Raw genomic sequence first — 15,993 nt, forward strand, 5'->3', positions numbered from 1 at the left:
TATATACATATATATAATTATCATTATTTCAACATTTTTATCATTTCTTTTAAAGCAAACCTACCACGATAATATGTGATAATGTCTATAACTAGACACATAAGTGTTTGCTCGGTCTTTTTTTTCTCTCAGTTAACTTCAGTGCAACTTTGTCTCAAATAAGTCAGTGATGGGTAACAAATTCTTACATATTTTTTCCCAAGTTCAATCTGAAGTTTGCAGTTCATTTTTACCATTTTCCAAATTACACCTGATGTAGATCAAAAGAAGAATCAATCGATCAAATTACCATATACAACACCCAATTATGTCTGATCAAGGATCCAGCATTTGCGTATACTTGCCATGACAACGCATGCTCTCATAACTGGACTGCATAAAGGCATTATATACCATTTGCAGATGAAACAAAAACCCATCTTTAGTGCGTCAAAATAGTTCTAAAATGTGAGTTAGGGATCTATGGAAACAACCAATGCAAAAATTTTAATAAGTATAATCAACGTTTAAGTGTTGTTAAATATACAAAATGTGAAAAATAGTTATAATGAAATTGCTTCTGATAGAATAAACCGTCTACAGTTATGGTTTATTGAAAAAATAGTGATATCTCCTTATATTTAAGATTTATTGCGAAATTTTTATATGGTAGGATGTTTTGCGATACAACTGACCTACACATATGCATCAAATGTGATAACGCGGACATTTTTTTTATCACTGCTCCCTATGGTAAACAATACCTTTTAAAAAATCTCATGACGACGCCCCGTTTCTTTCATTGTGTTCTGCTTCTGACCATTCTAAGTAATGACGCATCTTCACGCGATAAAAACCGCTTTATTAGCCGTCTCAACCCGCTTGGTCCCTCTTCATGTACCATTATCTAGTTGAACATAAGGGGGGTGGGGGACGTGGCTTGAAGAGAACAAGGTTGTTTTATTGATTTATCTGGCCAGAACTTCGTTAAGATTTCTCGTGTCACAGTCTCTCACACGGAATGTTGTCCAACGGATCATTCGACAATACACGGGGGAGGGGGGTAAGGAAGAGGGGTCCACCCACCCCACACCACCTCCTGTAGGACCAGTTGTTTCTCTAATTAGAACGTGCTGATAAACGTGCGCCGACGTGCATTCTCACCACGTCAGGATCTACCCAACTGAAAAAACAGTAGTGAAGTGCCATACATTTATAGTATTATGTGAAAACATGAAACGAGTATCATTACATACATCAATATAAATAGCGTTCCCCATTTCCTTAAGCCCATGTTGTGGTAATAAGATCAAAACTTCATTTAATCTCAAGTTTAATCTAAAGCTGTTATCTTTATATCATGTTCGTCTCCATGATGACATTTGCAAGAAAAACCCTCTTTCAAAACAACATTCAATGAAAGGCAGCACCACCCGTGTGCTGTAATGGAATATAATGTATGTCGGAGTATGTGACTCCAATGATTTTTACTATATAAAGCACCTAACTTTTAATGTGGTCTCATGAAAAAAGAATGAATATATTGACAAACATGGTAGACCATTGTGGTCAAAATGTAGAGGATCCAATTACAGCTTTTTAACAGGCCTAGACTCTGAAATGTGCAATATAATATCTTTGGAAGAACTGAGGGATAACGAAGTTGGTTAACCATTCACCTATTCCTTATTACCCAGAAGCACGGCAAATCTAGTCAGAGAATTTTTAATTTATATCAATTCTTGACATCAAAGTTTAATTTCCAAAATATACCGGTGAGATACAGGCACAATATCCAATTTTGTTCATAATCTACTAAATAATCGCTTTCCTTTAGCATCTAAAACAAGTTTTTTCTTTTTGTACAGGTGTATTGCTTTGCTTACCATTAAAAATCCAGGGTCTGATAATGACATTCTTAATCACCTGCAGTCGGTTCTTATTTTTTGTTTAGCTATGTAATGCAAGACTGCTTTATATTAATTTTGCTCAGTGTTAATTTACTTGTTTTGCTGCCTTTGACGGATATGATTCATACCCTCAAGGAGAATTTTCTCACCCCTTTTCTAGATATCACGCGGTTACTCATTCATACATACCATACATACATGATTCTCCAGCAACTTCCCCACAGCGTTTACAAAATGACTAAGCATTCAACAGTTTTTCAAGTGTATCCTTATTTTCTTGTATCCTATTATATCCATACGTTTTTCTTGTTGTTTGTTTTCGATTTATAGCTTTGTGCTTTGCAGTGAGATATGATTTGTAGTTGACGAGTGTGTTTAAGAATTGTTAAAATCTATACTGCAATTCAGCCGAAATGTGTATCATGGCAGTTGTCTCCGTCAATATCAACACACATGAGATATCGTGCAGATAACCTGAAAACCTACTGTGCCCCCATAGTAAACTGATTTAATGTTTCCATTGTACAGGACTTATAGGTGTGAAGTTTGAATCATCATTAGGTATTCCCGTCTACCATTTTAGACGGGCAGAAGATACATTTTTACTGTAATTGGCTGTAAGCAGCTTTGCAGTCGTAAATTTTCCTCATATCTCTTCAAATATACATTAAGTATAGACAATTTTGTCGCTTCGTGTGGCTCACAGTGCTCGACTTACCCTTTTCACTTTTCCAGTTAGGTGGTAATGATACTCATCATGTACTTGCATTCAGCACCTAAATCAACTTTTCTGAGAATTTGTCGTTGTCACATCTAAGACAAATGTCTTAAGACATTCGATTAGAAAGATTTGCAATTCCACCGTAGGAAAAAAAAATCATTCCTACTGCTCTAGGCAAAATCAAGAGTGGAGTCTGTGGCGGAATTCCCTTACTGAAAAATGTAAAATATTCCACTCAAAAATGATTTCTGTTATTTACGATATCCCAAAGCTGAAGGACATGCACTCGCTATTCTATTTCTATCCAAGTTTCTATCATTTCACGATATTTCACGATTCATGCAAATTTGGAAAGTGAAAGTGCTTCGAAAAAGAAACCGTTGATTTAAGAGGATGGGAACACGCAGACTTCATTGACTGAACGAAGAGCGCTGAAGGCGAGATGCGGAGAGCGACTGTTCTTCACTGAACATACTGAATGTATCAGCAAATAAAGTTTGAAACGCACTGTCTTTTGAGTTTGGCTGAACACACACATTATCTTAAAGGGATCGTATAGTTTTGGTTGAGACCTAATTTCAGGTTTCTAACAATTTTTGATGAGATAATGAGAAGCCTCGTATGAAATATGAAAGAGCATGTTATTCCATGAGGATATATTTGATGAAAATCGGTTCTGAAATGGCTGAGATATCCAACACAGAATAAAGTGTGGGACCCACATTTTATTACGATCGCTTTGTTTTCCTTAGCTTTTGGATTTTTCAGTCATTCCAAACCCGATTTCCATCAAATAAACTTGGTGAATTCCTCTTAAAATGGTATGCTCTGTACTATTCCACAAGTGTTTTCTTGATATCTTGTAAAAACTTAAAAGCCCAATTCTCATCTCCACCAATACTGTACCATCCCTTTAAGCATCTTTTGGAAACGTTCATCTCTTTCACTGTTGTTTCTTGTCTCGACAGGCAAAAACGAAATAGATGGAATTCTGTCGACATAAACAGAGAAAATTAAGTATATTGTGCAATCTGAGAACACCTCAATTTAAAAGTACACGTGTATGACGCTACGTGTCCTTAAAACTTCTATCACAGGCGGGTTATTCAACACGCTGTGGTAATTTGGACAATGAAAATTATGGAATCAAATGTGGTAAGAATCAAAGACCTGCGGTGATATATAACACCTGAGGCAGCAAACTAATGTAAGTCAATATCAAATAAAAATACATTCGCCATCAAACCTTACCCCTGCGTAGGCTCACTTCAATAATAAGGTGATAGAAAATAATAATGAATTAATGTGCCATTAAAACAGTTCCTCTGTCTTTGTCTGTCTGCCTCTCTCTCTATAAGTAGTATTACCTATCTATCTACCTATCTACCTATCTATCTTTCTATCTATCTATCTATCTACCTATCTATCTTTCTTTCTATCTATCTATCTATCTTTCTATCTATCTATCTATCTATCTATCTTTCTGTCTATCTACCTATCAATCTTTCTATCTATCTATCTATTTATCTATCTATCTATCTATCTTTATATCTATCTTTCTATCTATCTTTCTACCTACCTACCTATCTATCTATCTATCTATCTATCTATCTATCTATCTTTCTACCTATCTATCTATCCATCTATATATCTATCTATCTATCTATCTATCTATCCAGCCATCTATCTATCTACCTCTCTCTGTCTGGCTCTCTATCTATCTCTATCTATTTTATATCTATATATCTCTCTGTCTAGCTGTCTCTTTCTATTTCACTCACTCTCTCTAGCTATCCATCTCTCTCTTCCCCTCTCCTACAGTGGGTCAACGCTCTCGGAGAGTCCTCTAGCTCGCATGTCCACGCCATGCAACCCGGTGTGGTTGGTAAAGGCACAGTTACCCCTATAGAGAGTGTTGAATTAAACATGTCGCGGCCAGCCGAATCCCAACGGGCATGTAGAAAATAGGGCAGCTAGAGTGAGTTTAGTGAGTGACGGATGAAAAGTAAAGCTGACAAATACTATCATGATGTTTTATCAGTATTAGATCCACTGTAAGTAGGCCCTATGTACTTTTGTTGTTAAGAGAATACTAAACAATGTAAATGACTAGACATCATTGCTGTCGACAACATACAAGAAAAGGATATTGCCTGCGGACTATACAAGCAAAGCTTAATTTAGCGAGTTCCAGTCTCATTACGAATATACGTATAGTTGTTGATCGATATCAAGCACATACTGAAACACAAATATCTTTAAACACCATTTCAGGTATACGAGGATTTTTTGACCAAATTTCCTCACACTGTAAAATATCTTCTTTTTTTTGGGGGGGGGGGGAGGGAGGAATTTATGGAAAAAAATCTGTGAGTAGGCGAAATAAATGTTTTCGATTCAATTCAATTCGATCAAATTTAATTCAATTCACATTTATTATCATTTTCTAAAAAAAAAAACACATTTCACTTTCTTTTGTAACAGAGAATAAGGTAAACGAGACATGTGAACTGATGAGAGTATACCAAAAAAAAAAAAAATGTGAAAATTTATGGTATTAATGATGCACTCCAATCATGGCAATGAATACTGAAGAAAATAATCAAAGTGAAATAAACAATACGCAATGATCGAAAAATGGAGGGATCTACTGAAAAGACAATGCTTGCAGAATGTGGGCCCCTCTGGGGAAGAAGATCAATAGAAAATAGGTTTCCTTGCATGCTCGCGGTTGTCAGTCTAATCATCTGTCAACAAGTGAAAGTCTCTTTTACATTGAAAATCGAGATTAATCACAAGCTTGTATATCATTCGAATCTCTTCATATGACATCGTTCGGACCTATCCATTGTAGAATTTAAAACAATCGATAGCAATATGACAACACGTGCACATGACATGCCTTTGGACGGTACAGACAACCTTTGCGAAAGACAGAAGAGTGAGGGAGCCTCCAAGATAAATTAGCCGACGGTTGTGCCTACATTGCCAATTCATGAGTGAAATATATCCAGCAAAAATACCCCTTTTTGACCTTGGGGCACCAGGGCGATGCTGCAGGCAATTACACGCAGAAAAAAAATGTAGGAAATTCACCAGAAAAAAAAGTATTTTCTTTTCAGGGTGCGCAGCAGCACAGCAACACTTCTTTTTTTTTTATTGGTAATCATTAAATGTTGCTTTCTATTAATACATCTCTTAACGCCTCGGATATGAGCCAAGAAAATAAGTAGACAGGCTAACGAGGTATGTGCCAGAGCTGGTATGATGTTTACCACAGCGTATCGTATGAACAGTATAAGCAGAAGATAGAAACGCATACTTAACGTAACAAACATGAAGTACGCGTCGATCAACGGAGATTTTGAATAATGTGTTATCAGTCAGGTAGTTTTCTCCCCACGTTGTGTACTAATGGGTGGAATGTCTCTGTTTCTGTACGCGTGAAAGGGCGTTGGACATACAGAGATGACCGACGTGTCAATGTACACTTGGCTTTCAGACAATGTGTCAGATGTGTTCGTCCGCCATTGAAATGTTATATTGCGTCATAATGCATGTATGTCTATATTTATGTTCATAAAGGTACATCGACAGATAGATGGCAGGCTTGCTGGCTGGATGGATAGATAGCGAAAAAAAAATGCTGCACTAGCATATGTCGTGTGGTTTCTCTAAATCCTTTTCACGTTCCTTGAGAAAACAAAATCTCGTAAAGCTGAATGAGTACTCAGAGTATGCTTCAGGTCTCGTAATAAATCTTTTAAATCAAACAGAGTGCCTCCCCAAAAGCACGCCTTCCTCGGAAGATCACCCTAATCATACATACGGCGGCTCTGGCCCCGGTCGCTGAGAGCATGACCCGACTGAGGGCGTAGATTCCGTTTGGAAACTGCAAATAAACAGCCAGCACGGAGCGCTCAGCGCTAATGAATTGTCGCGATCGGACGATTGCTTACGTAAAGTGCTTACGCCTGGTTGACGGCCACCGCTCAGATGAAGAACGACGGACGGAGCGCAGTGTCAATCAGCGATAGCTGCCGTCGCGGAGTGACACGACAACGATGCGATTTCGACGAGAAACGCCGTGGTACCGCAGCGTATGTTTCAAACAAAAGTGGAAATAAGAAAATGGGTAACACTGTTGCCAGTAAGATACCTGTTGTTAATCTTACAAGAATGATCGCATGCCCTGTTTGCATTCGTGGTCAACAGTACTGTCATAGTATTATTGTCACTGAGATAGGTGTTATCTAATCAAGATATCAACTTGTTACGACAAACGCGACCAACCATTTACGCAAGAGAACTTTGTTTTTAGTGGCCTTGGAGCAGTTACGTTATTATTTCTATGCCAAATTTTCGAGGTGTATAACTATACGTACGATTTGAACCAAACATTATGTTAATAAAAACAAAAGAAAAAACAAAACAAAACAAAGACGGGTGATATAGACGATTTTTCTCTGATCACAAACAGTGTTTTCACTATATTTCGTTGGTGTTGTTGTTTATGTTTGTTGATTTGTTTAACATGAGCACATCTGTGGGCGCGTTTGAAACGAGACAAGGTAGGGTGATGATCAATGTTTTTTATTGTTATTTATAATGCACTCTGATCCGATTATCTTGATACGATGTAGCGAAACTCCGCATGGGACATTCCGGACTCGAAAAAGTATATGGACAGCTTATAAGCTGTTCCCTCAAGCTAGCCGACCATAGAAATGTGTGATTGGTTTGTATTCCTCAGATTACATATCCGTGATATCGCAACAGACACGAGAGAGTGTGTTGGCGCAATGCAATCTCTCAACCCCATCCCTCACGAATTGGGTTGTTGCCGATAATCTAATTTAGGACCTCGGCGAAGTTCGGTGCGCCTATTGAGCGATGACTGTGGGAACCCACGCCGGGTCCCATGATAAAGAAGAGTTCTGCGATGAAGTGGAGAACGAACGAGAGCCGACACTTTGTTTCCATGGGAACCGCATTTCAAAGCTATTCACTGATACATATCTATATTTTGCAAAACCACGAAATAAAAGAAAATGATCACAGTGTGTTCGATTGTATATATTCAGGAAATTTAAGCAAATGTCGACTCCTGCATAATAATATACATATAAATATTGATACATTACAAATACAACCGTATGCATAGATGGAGTTAACGAACCCTACTCTTGATATTGCATCTTATTGTCATTTTTCCGACTTCCGAAAATGGATGATGGAATGACTGGCTATAGATACGTATCAGTCTTTGCAGCCTCCTGCTCTTAATGAGAAATCGCAGCTGGTTGGGGAATAAAAGGATGAATAATTTAACCTACAATCTATCACCTGAAGAACCCTGCGCATACACCGGGCATTGCCGCTCTGCGATCACGGTGGCAAAGTGTTCTCTACCAACTAGCAATGGGTTCCAGTTTTGTTAAGGAATTACTACGAAAGTACTACTCTATCTGTCTTTATTTAGAAATTTGATAAGAATTATACTGTATAATAAGTGCGGAAATATAACCTACAGCATTCTTTTGTAGTAAGATGCAGATTCGAGGAAGAAATTTGAATAGATATACGTTTATCGTATCCTTCCTACATTTCGTTCTATCAAACAGTATATTTTCGCTTTGTCATGTACATTGTTACTACATATATAACCCACCTGCCTACTATTCTATAATCTTATAATCATTCTGTTCATCTACATACTTTAACAATGACTTTTCCGGTTGAATCATAGTTATTTTCGAGGTCTTTACAGATGGGTAAGTTTCTGAACTTTGCTTAATGTTTCTTTCTCCCCTCCCCCTCCCTATGTAAAGGCCTATAGCCAATATATATATTTCTACTTTCTTTTCTTTCTCTCTCTTTTCTAATCATCTCAACCTGCCCCGCTCCCTCAATCCTCATCTCTCCCCTCCTATATTTCTCCATCACGCACACAAAAGCATACACATATATACTCATACACGTGTACGGATATTACTTTGCATACAGTATCTCTTTATCTCACGAGTGAATCCTTCTCTTCCCTTTCTGTTCTTTGTTGTGCGCTAGCTGACAATGACGGATTTACATCTTTAATGCCTTTCGATTCTCATGTCGGGATGATGGATCTAGCGAATCGCTCGCAGCATGAAAGCAACAATCGCTACAGCTGTGATCTCTTTCCTGATTAATAGTTGGAGGGAAACACATCGTAACCTTGGCAACGAGAGAGATAGTACCATTTGGCAGAGGAGATGTGCCTGGTTCAGCCAAAAGATGCCATTCAGCGACACGGACATGATAATCATAATGCTTTGCCGAACTCAGCATATACTGCAACATCACTATCAGCATTAATGTATTTATTGCCATGATTACTCTTCGCTGATATTTCTTTTTTAAGGTAATCGTCAAATTCTCAGAGAAAGTACTATTGTCTATCTTAATTCTTTCAAAAATGCCAAAAAAGAAAATTGTTAAAATATCTTGCAACGTCGTCACCATCATGCTCATATTTTATGTGCCTGCGTGTATGTGCAGAATTCGAATTCAGTAGCAAATCTAATTAGATTGTAAAAAATTATATCCCTGTAGATGTTATTTCTAAAGGTGGTTCGAGAAAGATTGCTTTCTTCTCCTTTTTTCTCATGGTGTTGATAATTGGCCACTTCCGATGTAATCGTTTACTTTTTTACTTTTTACTTTAGTTAAATAAAACAAGCATTGCACCCGTACAGCACTACACACAATTATGACCCTCACAAACAGCAGTACATCGGGATAATGACATGACCTATTTACGGCGAACACTAGCGATTTCTGTATGCCTATCTGTTTTTTTCATAATAATCACAGTCGTTTACTCTAATATATCGAGTTGTATAGATAGATTAGGCACATTTGTGGTTTGCCAGGATAACGGATGGGAGCAAGCGAGCTGTGTTTCAAGAGATAACAAAAACTTAATGTCAGTGTGATTCAACGCAAATGACCCACCAATTAACAAAAATTAAGATAGATATTATTCCTCAAAAGCATTACAAATGATATCGAGAACACCTAGTCAAGAGTTCATTAAAGAATAATCAAAAGCACGACACACTAGGAGTATGTTACATGTAGTAGTCACAAATGTGTCCACATCGTCTTAACAACGTGGATTAACAAACAAGGTGAATCAAGTTTATTTTTTTCATGAAATACTTCTAGCATGAAGTTAACGTGCCATGTAAAACAACGCCCTTGTTTTCCCCAATCACTATATCTTAGTGGAACGAGTTTATTGCTTTATTAGATTTTTAAAATTTCACCTTCCTATTTTGGGCGCTTCCCACTCAAAGTTTCAATTTCGATTGGTTGCCACGGCGACGGCACATCCGCGACACAGAGTGACAAAAACGGCAATAATATTCCGGTGTATTCTCAAACATCTAAAGGGCAACTTACGCTCCCGATGCGTTTTGTACACTCTAGCTAAATTTTCCCGCAGCTTCGGGTCCCATGGCTTATTACTTCTCGCACTAAAATGTGAAAGTTGAATTAAGCACATGATAGCTCGTTCCGAAAATTTGAATGCACTGATAAAGAAAATTCATGTCTCTTTCTTTCTCCCATCTATCTATCTATCTATCTATCTATCTATCTATCTATCTATCTATCTTTCTATCTATCTATCTACCTATCCATCCATCTATCTATCTATCCATGCATCCAGACATCCATGCATGCATCCATCTATCCATCTACCCATCTATTTATCTATCTATTTATCTATCTATCTATCTATCTATCTATCTATCTATCTATCTTTCTTTCTATGTATCTGTCACTATATATATATCCATCCATTTATCTATTCTTCCTCTTTTGCCCTTCACCTTTTATCAGTCTATAGGAGTATTTCCACGAAACTTTTGGTGCAAACATCTGTTTTCCAATTCTTATCGAATCAGGCATTTTACAAATCGCCGTGATTTTGTCGCCCGGTCTCAGAAATCTCTCTCCGGATCCGTTTTCATTTCAGATTCTTCCGAGTAGCCGTTGCCATATGATTTGTTAAGAGCCGCGCTTGAAAGCTGGTATATAGGTAGCAATATCAATAGACCGTTTCCGTCGTGAATTACAATTCATGGATGTTTCTTTTCCTACAACCTGGAAGGTAACGAAGCATTTTATTCACCTGCTCCCTATCATTAGGTTCCACAGGCAAGAATTCATTTAGTCGTTGCTTGGTAGGGCAAGCCTCCGGCAAGCCTTGTGGTTGTTAAGGGCACATTCTGTGAACAACGCATGCATAAAATCTGCATACGTTACAGAACCGGTCTATTCTTCGAGCGGGTTGACATTGCTGACTCTACAAGCTGACTAGTTTACTGCTGATAATCACGGAGAGGTACGGATCCGATGCATTGATATTACGATTGCGTACATAATCCAAAGTAAAGATCTTGTTTTCTACTTGACATTTTCTTTCAGATCATGTGACCTATTATGTCCCATCAAAACTGAAGTAAAATACAAAACATTATTTTTTTTTCATATAGGGGTATAATGGTGCATGACTTCAGCTAATATCTGTCATCTATGCAACTATCATATATCCAACAAGTACAACAAAGAGAAATAAATTCTTTGATTGAATATCAATGGAAATATTTGGATATCTTTAGACAACAACAACCAAAAAAGAGAAAAATCTGTTCATTTCATTGGTTCTTGATGCCGCCGAAGCTAAAGAAACCCGACAACATTGAACGATGTTTATCAGGGCTCAGGTTCTTTAGCAACTCTGCTTATTGGTCTGATTGTCTTTTATGTCGATTCTAGTATCGCTTTTTACTAATACAGTTACACGCTTTTACAATTCATATTATCTCCTACATGTTCTACATCTAAGAAACTGACCATGATAGTGAAATAAGAGTATGAACAGCAGAGTATTTTCCCCAATATGTGTATACCATATCTTTGTCAGTATATCTTGGGTTACTTAACAAACGCACCCAGCATTAGGAATAGGTTGTAGAGCGATCTAGTTCTTTCAGAAACAATCATGATTGGCAATTTATGTCTTGCACGTCTTCACGTCTTTGGAATGGACTAAGTATAGCTAAATATCGGATTGTGGCTATGAATCCAAATTTCGCTTTATGCTAACTTCGGCGTGTGATGGAGGCTCTATATACAGAACCCTCGTTTTGCGTAAGATGGTGCTGTATATCCCCCTCTTCCCCTTCCCACCTTGGTGTGAAAAAGAGAAGCAACCACTCTTAAAGAGCGATGGTGGTGGTGATGCTGCTTAAAGGAAATTTTATCATTACACGGGCTGGGTTAAAGGCAGAGATTGTATGTTCGGGGAAGCAGCATGTTCAACCTAATCAGATTTACAAGCAAACAATGACTTCCTATTGATAGCGCATTAAGGACAGTGACTAGTGTAATGCTGCAAGCAAACTGCCTTATTGGAGTTACGTAACATAGACCAATCAAACGTCCGTAAAACATTATGTCATGCGTCACTATGGCAACAATACAAGGGAACGCAGCATACCTGCCTTGTCTTAGTAGTCATTCAATATTCTATTACTTCAACGGAGTAAATCAGGAACAATCAATCTCCTGTAAGGAACTGGAGGCATGTAAATCATGAAAAATATTCTCTCAGTGGCGAAGCTTCAGAGAAACGTAAGACTGGAAAACCCCGAACGGAGAACACTTGTGAACATGATTTTTAAGAATTTGCGGTGCAATATCTGGAATGAATCATATCACGTCATTACTAATATATAATTTCTTCATGCCCAGGTTGTTCTATCGAACACTCACACCCAAAAACATTGAATGAAGTGAGCGTTGGATGTAATGATATCAATTCAGATATGAACTTCCGGGTTTTGGAAATGAAAGAGATTCAGGAGACGGAATATATCACTTCTCCATCCCCGTTTTAAAAGCTGAAAGATCAGTGGAATATTTTTCGGACGATTGATGTACTGTTAAAAGCACGACAAAATGGTATGGCAATAGGGCAGGAATTACTTGAAGAGCAGTGGACAGGTGTGGAATCTTTTTGAATGTATTCCATTTTATCATTGTGAAGAAGGATAAGGTGTCTTATTTCTGTGTGGATGTGAGTTCATGTGTGCAAATATCTTCCTGCATAACGATTGTGTGTGTGTTTGTGTTGGTGTGTGTGTGTGTGTGTGTGCATGTTTGTGTGTGTGTTTGTGTGCATGTCTGTTTGTGCGTGTTGACGGTGAAGCCGTGGGGGTAATGGAACAGATCGATCAAAGAAGTGCACATCGGCAAATATGTTGAGATGCTAATTTTACGCCAAGTATACACATTTCCTCGTGCGAGATTTCAACGACCAGCAGTGTGGTCCCATGAGCAACATAACAGAGTGAGCATTATGTAAATCCGTCCAGTGGTAGGTTTGTTTCGAGTCTCTTCCACAGAGAACATTTCGAACATTTCTACCGTAATTACAACTTGACTGTGAACACGGCCTCATTCTGGATTGCACACGTAGTGTTCAATGGAGTGTAATGATTATTTCGAATTTCGATTATGAATTCGTCTTTGAATCATTTTACGAGTTTCATTTATACGTATTACCTTGCAACCTCACTTCTGCATGGCTGACAGAAAATTGTCGGATGATGTATGTTAATCTTCATACGTTTTTCAGCTTGCTGTGTCGTACTGTGCACGTTGATATTCGTTTCTTACATTCTAGGAAGTTGAGTTTGCGTGCTATTAAGAAGAATTCACAAAAGGCTGTCTTCACATTGCTCTAGTTTCCGGAGCATTCACAATATGACTCTGAACACAAGGTGTAATGTGTACTTTCCCGTTACTGTATATCAGCAGGCATCACGAAGCATACTTGCAGCCGAGAAGGGGTTTGAGTAGTAAGTTGTATCAGAAATGTTACTCCTAAAGGCATGCTTTCACTGCAAGGACATAAAATAAAGAAAAAGATGAGAATGAGGCAGTAGACTGTGTTTTGATTTGCTTCAATTGTTGTTGTTGTTGTTTACTACCGGGAGTGTGACATAATGATTTTAGTGACCTCATCTTGTGGAGTGAAAAAATCGTCTCACATTTATGAAATAAGACATGCTAAATGAGGCAATGATCTAGTGATCTAGGGTCACTCTGTGGGATTCCCTGCGCCAACCTTACCCCGACACTATACGGAGAAGGTGGCGCATTAAAATGGTTTTATAAGAGTTCAGAGGTTCGCAACGTCATCAACTCGTTAGAGCTGTCGATGCTTGATTCGCTGAGTCCGTGAGTAAGATTGATGGCTTCCTCACTACTCCTAACAAACGAGCGTGGTCGGATGATAGTGACACTTTCACCATATCTCTTAGCATAATGCCTTGATCTCGCTCCGTGTTATCCTACTATTTTTTTTTTAGTCATCTTCTCTCTTTTCTCCCTCTCTCTCTTTCTTCATTCTATAAGAAATATAGGTTCAACTTTGCACCTTTCCAATGTCACACTGGGGCACCTTTACGAGTGTAACTTTGCACCTTTCAGACCAGTTGGCACCTTTAAGGGTACAACTTTGCACCCGTAAAAGTGATTTAGTGTGACAAAAGGTGCAAAGTTGAACCTATATATCTAAGAGTGTTACCGTATAAAATTTCGCTATCCATTCACGTATTAAATATTCCCCATAATGTTCCTCTATAAATTCACATGGCCTCACTGGATGCATTTCGGCTTACTTTGTATCTATGTATAGCGATCATGATTCCCCGATTCATTGTCAGAGGTAATAAGACATACATAGAGGTCATTATTTCGCAGCCGGTCACTTTGAATATGCAAATCAAATGTGCTATGTAAATGTCCCTAACTCTCCGTATATGATTTCAGAGGAATTTGCATCAATTACTTACATACAGAAAGAATGAGATGGAGCAGGTCCCTTACACTCCATTCCTTGCTCTATCTGACAACTGCTGGCTGCATGTTTTCTTCCGAACTGAAAGGGAACCGCGGAATCTCTCTGCAACAGGTCCTTGTTTGATACACACCATTTTGTTTGTACACCTGGGAACACGTGTCACATAATTCGTGCAGGAGAGTAGAGGATTCGGCTTGTGTCAAGAGTACAAACCCAAATATCGTGACATCCCCTCCCGAAAGATAAAGACACAATCTAGACAATTATCCTACACTATTGCTGAAAGAATCTTTTCCCATTATGGGCCTCGAAACTCCTGCGCAATGTATTGTAGTGTAATTCCACCCTGCGTTGGAGTTGACTTGATATAAATGGAGTCAAACCGATCGCTTGTTTTGTTCAGATTGGAAAAAAAAAACAGTGACAAATTTGTTTTCTATATGATTTGTAAAACAAAGTCGATATTCGTCAACACCATGGGTGTGAATCAGGCGAGATTATGGTATCATCGTCATCACGAGTCGACTCTTGACTTGCAGAGAGGTCATTGTTCAATTTCTTAATTCAAACAGAAGAAATTGGATGCATCGCGCCATATTATTCAACGGTTACACTGATGACTGATAACAATACTTGATAGTTGCGTAATCTAATGCAAGAAGTTATATTCTTATGTGCAGTAGGATATCCCTCATCCAATTACCATAGATATTCGAGGCTCGATATCAGTGATGGCCATCATGGCCATGGTGATGGTGGGTAAGGATCACCAGAAATGTATGCCGCGGCACAATTCTGTTAGAAATGGTGTATGCTTTGGTGCATGGCCGTTCCCAAGATTTCTCTTTGTGTGTGTGTGTGTGTGTGTGTGTGTGTGTGTGTGTATGTGTGTGTGTACATTGTTTTTATGCTTCCTTTTCATCCAGAAAAAGGGGAGAATAACTTGCGGCACAGTGATTGATAACTGCATGCATTTCTATTAGCTGCCCTGATTAGGATTGCAAAATGGCCGCTAGTCTTCACGGCCGAATTCAGTCTAAATTCGGCCAAATCATGTTCCCCCCCCAGCCCAAATTGTACAGCCAAGTTTAATGTACCTAAGAGTAGAAGTAGGCATATGACATTGTATAACATCTACGATCATTTTCATGAATATGTAGTGTCAGGGAAAGATGTTTAGGCTATGTCTCAGGTCAAAATTGCACATGTTACACATGTTAGACTGAGTGAACCTAGGGTATAGTCACAGTATCACTACGTGGTGTTTGAAGCACGTTCTCGTACTTGCTAATTTCCACTGGATCATCATAGTTTATGATTCATAGTCATTATAATGTTTTATCAAATTTGTCTGATTTTTTGTGTGTTTCTTAATTTTTTTTCGGGCCACCAAATTTGATGATTGTAGAGGCCACAACGGGCCACAAAAGCGATCTGTGTGGAGGCTTGCCCTGTGTCTAGGCAAC

Source organism: Diadema antillarum, unplaced genomic scaffold (assembly GCF_040938485.1).
Source record: "Diadema antillarum isolate AM-2024a unplaced genomic scaffold, OU_Dant_1.0 seq00000481_RagTag, whole genome shotgun sequence".
In the NCBI taxonomy this organism is placed as follows: domain Eukaryota; kingdom Metazoa; phylum Echinodermata; class Echinoidea; order Diadematoida; family Diadematidae; genus Diadema; species Diadema antillarum.